The following is a 10,189-nucleotide window of genomic DNA, read 5'->3' as shown; positions in this document are numbered from 1 at the left end:
TTAGGCTGATATTCACGGGTTCATTTTAATGAGTAATATCTGCCTAAATTTATAATGTGAGGTACTGAGTAATGATGCATAAAAATTGTAAAGTTTGAGAATGCATGACCATGTATAATGCACATCTGAAGTAGTCTATAAATTGAGATACTGAAATCTGATAGTCAAATAACTGGTAAACTATATGCTATGGTCAAGCAAGACTGAACTGAGTTCTGAACTAAGTACTAAAACTTAAACTGTGATAACTTTCATCTTACCCACATGCCCCAATATAGACTGATTAGGGTCTAATTTGTGACCCTAGTTGGAAGGATGTTAGTACCATGCCATGGGTTACTAACAAGGTCTGGGTCAACCCTAATCTGGAAGGAAGACTCATAAGACATTTATGTATGTCAACCCTAAACGTGGAGTAAGACATAGTAATCTACACTAGTAACGTAGTTCTGTAACTCAGGGACTGCTACTATGGGTTACACCCTAAGCTGGCAGGAATGCCCCCATCCTTGGGTTCGCTTGGTCCTGAATCCTGCTCCCAACTGAAATGACACTAATCACTAGATTAGGCTAAGCTTGAATGAATTCGTATTGACCATGTTAATTGATTGAGTATTACTGCTCATGACACAATTGGGACACTTCTATAACTACTGAAAATAAGCAAACAACTAAATTTTGGGTATTATAACCCCCATGACTCGATATCATTGACAATAGAACCATACCACAAATTTAAAGGCATAGAAAATAGTCACAATTCAACTCTCACTCGTCTAGACACTTTATGAAACACTTGAAAGGCATAACCTTGTACATGGGAACGAAAAACATGCTAACATATCAATCATCCAATTCACAATTTAAGGGATTCAACATGATACTTACATCAACCAACATACGTATTAGTTTATTTCACATGAAATTGACATATTCATAACTTGACACTCAAATTACAACACATACATGAGCATATTATGATCTCAATCTTACTAACTCATAACTTAATCTTTCAAAAAGATTCTTGTACTCCAAGGGTTGTAAGGGATCCTTGATTGATCACTTAACATACCTTAATTGATGAATTCTTGGATGTTGTTGAGGGATTTCTTGGGAATTGAACTTAAATCTTAAAGGGATAGGGTTTGTGTTCTTGAGAGAGAATGTTTGGGATTTGACTAAAATATGAATTTAGAGGCAAAAATGTTGTTTTGGGACTCAAATACTATGTTAAATTAAGGGAAAAAGACTGAAATACCCTTGGGGTCTTGAGATTTAAAAAGGTTGAAAACGTACCCAGTGACACGATGACCAACGCGTTGTATCACCGACTAATGCAATGGCTATCAGACAGCGTTTCTAAGACCAACGTGATACCCAATGCTACATGACCTAATTGCATTGGGTCACTAGTTTGGCCATCTAAACATGCTTCAAACGTCATCCAAAAAATCTAAACCTCACCCGAAATGTACTATAGACAACCATGACCATGAATAAACTTAGAAACCATCTTTCCAAGGATGGGAAAGTTGATAAAAAAATCATCAAAGTTTAGAGGCTAAAAAAATGAAACTAAGTCTTTAAAACTTAGCTAAATTTTGAGTACCTAGGCCTCTCATGTACACTTTATGAGCTAAATTATACTAAAAAGATATGGGGTATTAAAATAACTTCCCTTGGTAGAATTATTCCTCAAATAAGACTGGTTAAGTTGACAATACTTAGAGACCGAGGTTATATACTATCATCCACAACTTAAACATGACTAAATATTAAAACATGACATATGGCCGAACTAATTCGTAAATGCATGAATAACATAAGAATGATATGTAGCTGGAACTGAGTATTAAGTAGAATAAATCTAAGGAAAAATGTTACCTTAGGTTGAGTCTGATTTTGCGAAGAATAGTTGAAGGTTTTTGGTTTGCATGTTTGATTTTGCCTCCCAAGTGGCTTCCTCAACAGACTGGTTTCGACAAAGAACTTTGACCAAGGGAATTTCTTTATTCCTTAACACAATAACTGCTAATTCGATATCATGAGTAGGGTAATTCTTTTCATGAGGTTTAATCTTTCTAGAGACATAGGCTATAACCTTACCCTTCTGCATCAAAACACACCCCAAACTAACTCTAGAAGTATCACAGTATACAACAAACTCATCTGAACAATCCAGTAATATTAAGATTTAGGTTGTGATGAGTTGATTCTTCAACTCTAGAAAACACTTCTCATAACCATTTTACCACTGGAACTTGACTTTTTTCTGAGTCAAGCAAGACATGGGGGATGCAATAGATGAAAACCCTTCAACAAACCATTGGTAATAGCCAGCCAAACCTAAGAAACTCCCAATATCTGATGAAGAGATGGGTTTAGGCTGATTTTTCACTGCTTCAGTATTTTGAGGTTCAACTCTAATACCATCACCAGAGATAACGTGACTAAGAAAAGCTACTAACCTTAGCCAAAATTTGCACTTACTGAATTTGGCGATCATCAGATGGGCTCTAAAAGTCTACATTACTATTTTGAGGTGTCTATATGATCTATTTTGTTATGGGAATAGACAAGAATGTCTTCGATGAAGACTATGATGAACATGTCCAAGTACTATTTGAACACTCGGTTCATCAAGTCCGTTAAGGTTACTGGGCATTTGTAAGACTAAAGGACATGACTAAAAACTCGAAGTGACCATATCGGGTTTGGAAAGTTATTTTTAGAATGTCATATTCTCTTGCTCTGAGCTCATGATAGGAGGATCAAAGGTTTATCTTAAAAAATAACCGGCACCCTGAAGTTGGTTGAATAATTCATATATTATAGGAATTGGCTATTTATTCTTGATTGTGACTTTGTTCAACTGACGGTAGTCGATGCACATCCTAAGAGAACTATCCTTCCTACGCATGAATAGGATTGGTGCACGCCACAAGGAATAATGGGCTTGATGAATCCCTTATCTAAGAGGTATTTCCACTGTTCTTTCAACTCTTTGAGTTTAGCTAAAGACATTCTATATGGAAAAATAGAAATAGGCTGGGTATCTAGAAGAAGGTCTATTTCGAAGTCAACTTCCCTTTCGGGAGGAACCCCGAGAAGATTTTTAGGGAACACATCTAAAAATTCCCTTGCTATTGGAACTGACTCAAGATTAGAAGTCTAGAAACTAGAGTCTTTGAACTATACAAGATGATGGACACATCTCTTGGATATCATTTTTCTCATTGTAAGGTATGAAACAAGTTGACCCCTAGGCACTGTAGTACTACCTCTCTACTCAATGACTGGTTTATTTAGGGACTGGAAGTAAAAAACTTTGTTTCTATAGTAAACTAAAGCATAGCATGAATGAATCCAATCCATGTTGACAATGAAATCAAAATCTATCATGTCTAACTTTATAAGGTCTACTGATATGATTTTTTGAGACACTATAACTGGTCAGTAACTAGATACCCGTTGGGTTACAGTAAACTTAACCACCGGAGTAGATAATAAGAAATTCTCTATTAAGGTTATGGGACTGACTCCAAAGTTAACCGCTATATAAGGGGTTACAAAATAAAGAAAAACTCAAAGGTCAAGCAATGCATAAGTATGTAAATTAAAGACTTGCAACGTACCAGTAACTACATTAGGAGAACTTTCCTAATCCTATTGAGACTGAAGTGCATAGAGCCTATTTGGGCGCTACCCACTAGTTGCACTGGAAGCGGCACCTTGCTTAGATGGGAAATCAGTCTTATCTGGGGGATGATTGTGCTGACTCTGCGGACCTTTCTACGGACATTCTATGATTCGATGAACTGGCTTTCCATACCCAAAACAAGCATCACTTCTAGCTCTGCACACACCATGATGATTCCTACTAAATTTTTGGAAAAGAGGGTTCATTCGAGAACTGTTCACACTACCTTAAGACTTAGAGCCTGGTGCCCTATCCTTGTTGTCATTCCTTAATTTGGGCATTGGTGAACTAGCCAATGACAGAGCTGGGACTATATATTTTTGGTGGAACTGAGAATGGTTACCACTCTCTAACTTTGGTTGGTTGAAATTAAAGCCACCTATTCTAGCCCTCTTGCTCTCCCTCTCTCTCTCTTTAATCTTTTCCACCTCTATATGTTGTGGATAGACCATCATCCATGCCAAATCCATCTCTTTGATCAATATCACGGTCCTACACTCTTTAACCACACTAATAGATATCCCAGAAACAAATTTACTAATCCTAGACATCTTGTCCGCTACTACATGAGGAGCATACCTGGCCAGCTGAGTAAACTTGAGGGAATAATCTTTCACATTTATGTTGCGCTATTTCGAATTAATAAATTCCAACACCTTAGCCTCCCTCAACTCTAATGAAAAGAATCTATCTAAAATGGCAGTAGCAAACTCCTCCTACTCTATAGGTCCAGCCTCTATACCCCTATCCTTTTTTCACTACTTAAACTAAGTATGAGCCATATTTTGTAACTGGTAAGTAGCTAGTTCAACACTCTTACTAGAAGTTACCCCCATAATGTATGTTACCTTCTTCACCATGTCTAGGAATTCTTCTGGATTCTCTTGTGACGTAGATCCCAAAAATAAAGGAGGATTCATTCAGGTGAAGTCCTGAATCCTGGCAGCAATAGTATTAGCCACTAGGTTGGCCTAAATAGTAGCTAGCCACACATTTTGGTCTGATACAAAGTGATCTAAAGTGGTGAATATAGCTCTGTACTTTGCATGAGAAATATGGTCATTCAGGGGATCTTCCTGAATGGGCGGACGTGCTGGCTAGTTTCCGGATCTTCTTTTGTTAGTCTTTCTAGGAGGCATATTCTATAAATAGAAGGAAAAGATGAATTAGATAGAGATTTAAACTTTAGATCCTACTCATTCACATAATATGGACACTAAAAGAAGGGAAACATTTCCTTAGACGTCTTTTTATATCTTTCCTATAAGTGTGGCGCACTACACACCTATGCACAAGACTCTTCTCAACGTAGCTTTTAGAGTCCTTATAAAGCTTTAAAATCTTTGGCTCTAATGCTATGTTTGTAACACCTCGAGATTACACCCTGGACGTTACACGGTTCTTACGATCCTATGAGCCCATAAGCTAACCCATGAGTTAGTACCTGCTATGAGGATTTAATAAAACTAATAAACAACATAAGTAGAATTTTAACTAAAATGCCAAAAGGTTTAAATAACTAAAAATAATATTGAAATATGGTTTAAAACATTGGGAAACATACTGATATAGAAGTAAAAATTGAGTCAACAATTTGTACTAGTCTAAAAGCCTCTAAACTATTCGATTGAGGTGCTTAAGGGACAAGCCCCCAACTAACTCTGACTGACTAAAAAACTAAACTATTGACATAACTGAATAGAATATAACTTATTGTAATGCCCCGAATCGGGTACCCAAAACGTTACAAAGTGTTCATTACCCCGAAGGACCACAAGCTAACCCATGATTGATATTTGTACCTGTATACTACATAAAATACTGTATAATATGGAAATATGAACTAAAAAGACATAAGGTTCAATACTAGTACATAACTGAAAATATGGTTTATCAATACCAAAATAACTGAAATAACTATTTGAAATGCTATACTTTGAAAGCCTCTAAACTATTTGAAAAAGAAGTTGATGAGATATGTCCCCAAATAAATCCGACTGCTAAAATAAATTGAAAACTAAAAAAGTAATATAATCATCATGTCCTCGAAGGATGAGGACTCGCAGTTGACTCTGACTCCTGAACCTGGATGCTACTGATGCTCTGGAACTCGTGCTTCTAAACTAATGGTATAAGACACCATAGTGCAAATGCGTCTGTAGTTTGAATGTACTGGTCTGCAAGTGAGGTAGTATTGAATGTACTATGAACAGTACTAATTGACTGACTAACATGAATGTGATAATACATGCATGACTACGAAACTGTAACTGAGATCATGATACGACTAAATACTGAGTTTTGACTACTGAGTTTACTGATATTGACATCTAGGTCACTAATGAGTGGGCAAGACTGATACTACATTACCAAATACTGAGGAACAAATACTATGTTAGTGATATATAAATGACTATGTCTAATAGTTCTGATTATGAAGAATCGGTCTGGTTGACTGTATCTGACAGTCCTAAAGCTAAGTACTAATAACATGAGTTTTGATAACTAACATAATTTATAACATGAGTGACTGTATATGACAATCCTAAATCTGATAGAAATAGTGGAGTTCCATACTATATCTGAGTAACTAAATCTGAGATCAGTCCTATCTAGCGGGTGATCTTTAAATCTGATGATACTGATACTGATTGACCATAGTTGAGATCAGCCCTGTCTAGTGGGTGATCCCGGAGTCTATTTATAATAATAAAGATTGACTGTATCTAACAGTCCTAAAACAATACAACTGAGCTTAATTGACTGTATCGGATAGTCCTAATTCTATAACTGAAACTGTGGGATGTATTCATCTAACCAACATGCCCTATACTATGGTAATTGGGGTCCAACCTGTAACCACAGTTGGAAGGGTGTCAGTACCATGCTACTGGTAAAGACAATTGCTATCGAGTTAATCCTAATCTAGCAGGTGACCCCTGAGAACAGTCCTATACATTTAAATATTCTAACGCATGATCTCTAAGTATTTCAGTCCTATCTAATGGGTGACATCTCGTACCTATGCTGGTAACATAGTTCTAGAACTTAGGGATTACTTCTAGGGATCTCAGTCCTATCTAGCAGGTGAGTCCCTGTCCATAACCTCGCTTGATGCTGAACCCTACTCCTATTTAAAAGACTCTGAATTGATTAACTGAGCTAAACTAATTAACTAAATTGAACTGATACTAGTGGTATTGTGTAACGGAGCTAAACAAAATTTACTAAGTTCTATTGACTGATGAAATATACTGAGTTCTAAGGACTGACTGAGAGTACTATAGTTACTGAGATTACTGAGTACTAAGATCACTAATATTACTGAACTACTGAGACAACTGATATTTTTAGGTTTTCCAGAGTCACATGACAGACTAAGTTCTATGGATCATGACTTGACTGAGAGTATCATGAAAACATGACATGGCTCTAGGCATACAACTAATATTTTGGGCTCAAGTACCCGCAGGACTCGATGGAAAGAAACTGACATAGCATGACTTACTTGAATATATAACTAATATCATAATCGATAATTCATATACTGAAGCACTTCATCAAACATATGATATGCATAAACATGTACATAATTGGGGATTTCTTGATATCATACTAGTTGGGTACTTTTACTTCATATAGGTCTTTAATCAAATACATGGTAGGCATGGTACATACAAACATCTTTATACAACAATTAAACATCATAATTCAACTCTAATTTCATTATCCTAGGTTTTAATCATAGGTTCACATGAATATACATGTATACAAATCAATTCCACATAACATTGATCACCCAACATGGATTTAAATTCAATTGATCATTCTCAGCATAAACAAATAACCCAACTTGAAATTTATAAAAAAATCCATAAACTTGAACTTAGAAAAGAGATTCTTGGGCTTCATGGATGAAAGGATTCCATGAATGAACACTATGCATACCTTAAAATCTTGAATATTTTAGGAGGTTAACTTTTCTTGAAGGTTCTTGAATAGTGACGCTTTGATTCTTGAGTTTTCTTGTAGAAGGGTTTGAATCTTGTTCTTGGATTTTGATATTGAAAGATACCCTAGTTTTGATGTTATGGATGAATGTGGAGTTATGTGCTTTTATTTGGCATGATTAGGTGTTAAATAGGGTGGAAAAAGATCTAAAAATTCCTTTAAAACAGTGTTTCAGTGCTGTTTCGAACAAAACTGATGGTCTGAGTGACGGACCATCACTTAGGTGACTAAAAATCACTCCAACTATTATTCTTGGGCCATAAACTGGCCTAACTAATTTAGTTATATGGACAAAGCGACGTTCCATCACTGACTTGACGGTCCATCAGCTTGCCCGTCACTTTTAGACAGCTCGGATAGCTCTCAGTAAAATGGCTATAACGTTTTACTCCGATGCTGTATTTTCAAAAAATTGGTATTATTGGAAAGATTATTCAATTATCTATCTATTGGTGGGTCATAATCTCAAAAAATATTTGTACAATGGGAGATATGATCATTTTAAGTTGACTATGGAAATGTTCTTTTCAAGAATTCAATCGGTAAGGGATGTTTTGATTCGTCTAATAGCTTGGACGTATTTGAGGACTTAATATACATATAAGTTGATCATAAAACTTCCAAATTACTATAAATTATTTTTGTTGATATTTAAACATGGTTCTACTATCGGTTGGGATGCTTGGCGTATTATAATATCTCCCCCTTGAGAATATTCATCCTCGAATAACACTGAGTGAGAGAGGGGAAGAGCATAAACTGATGTACTTACTGAGCATGAATAATTTGAACATGATCTCATGGTTGACATGATTGATAATTGAATATAACATACTGAACATGCATGTCTGAAGCATGACTCATAAACTGAACTGATATATGAATGCATGACTGAATATGTAAGAGTACTTAGTACAAAGTTTGTCATGGGGATCTAAGAATGAACTGAATACCAAGTTTGTAATGGTAATTTGAATAGGGAACCAAGTTTAAGAAAAATGCTACGTAACTAAAAAGTACTGATGACCCCATGATTATGCTAGAAGTATGCATGAAAGGGAACCTGAGAACATGAATGAGCCTGAAACATGACATATAAACTAAATTTCGAGAACTGAACTAAGCCCCTAAATACATGGCTCACGACTGAGATCTTAAATAGAGGGATAACTTATGAGTACCCTTTACTCTAACTAGATTCTTTATATGAAGAGAAACTGAATTTAAGACATGAGATCATTGAGGAATAATGAGGTATCTCCCCCTTGGGATGCTATATCCCTCTAAAAATGCTCACCTTACTGAGATACTGGGGTGATGCACAGGGCATCAATGGACTGATTTATCACTGAATAACTCATGCTGAAAATCTTAAGCTAAAATAAGTGCAAGATATCTAACAATGCATATCATGAGTATGAAGGGCCTATAAAGTACCCGATTCTATGCTGGGGGAATTTCCTTAATCATGGCGAGTCTGAAGAGCATAAAACCTGTTCTAACGCTAACCACTAGTGGTACTGGAAGAGATGCCCTACTGGTACAAATCTTTTCCCTTCTAAGCCCTTAATCTATATTCCCGCAACCTGTGGCTTGGCTTACCACATCCATACCATACCTCGCAGCCTGCTCTACACACACCTAGGTGATTCCTATCGTATTCTTTGCAAAGTTGATAGGTAAGACTCCTGTTGTCACTACCTTGGGCCTCAAATCTTGGCGAACCATCACGAAAGTCATTCTCAAACTTGGGTACTGGTGCACTAGCTGAAGATGGAACTGGGACTAAATGCCTATCACTGAATTGAGAATGGCTACCACCCACTGACTTAGGTTGAGCAAAGCTGAAGCTACCTGTCCTTGCCCTTTTATTCTGCTTTTTCTTTATCTTAATCTTCGGCTCTTCTATCTACTGAGCATGGGTTATAAGTCTGGCTAAAGTCATGCCACTATTCAGTATGGCAGATCTACACTCATTCACCATGCTATCATTCACCCCTGACACAAACTTACTCATCTTGGCCCTACTGTCTACAACCATATGAGGGGCATATCTAACTAATTGAGTAATCTTAAGAGAATCCTCTTTTACTATCATATTGCCCTACCTGAGGTTGATGAACTCTTAGATTCTCTAAGATCTAGGGGAAAGAACCTCTCTAAGAAGGCATTGACAAATTCATCCCATTCGATAAGCCTTTTCTCATCTACCCTTTCTAACTTCCACTGCTTGAACCAAGTATGAGCCACATCCTATAACTGATATGCGGCTAGCTCAGTACTCTCAAAAGCAGCCACCCCATCATATTTGTAACTTTCTGAACATGATCTAGGAATTCTTGAGGGTCCTCATCTGACTTAGACCCAAGAAAAAATAGAGGGTTCATTCGGGTGAAGTTCTGAATCCTGGCTGCAGCTGAGTTGGTGACTGGGTTGGCTAGAATAACTTCTGTCCGTTCATTTTGGCGGCGACCGACT

This window comes from Capsicum annuum, unplaced genomic scaffold (genome assembly GCF_002878395.1).
Source record: "Capsicum annuum cultivar UCD-10X-F1 unplaced genomic scaffold, UCD10Xv1.1 ctg3885, whole genome shotgun sequence".
NCBI classification, from domain to species: domain Eukaryota; kingdom Viridiplantae; phylum Streptophyta; class Magnoliopsida; order Solanales; family Solanaceae; genus Capsicum; species Capsicum annuum.
This window is presented reverse-complemented; position numbering follows the sequence as displayed.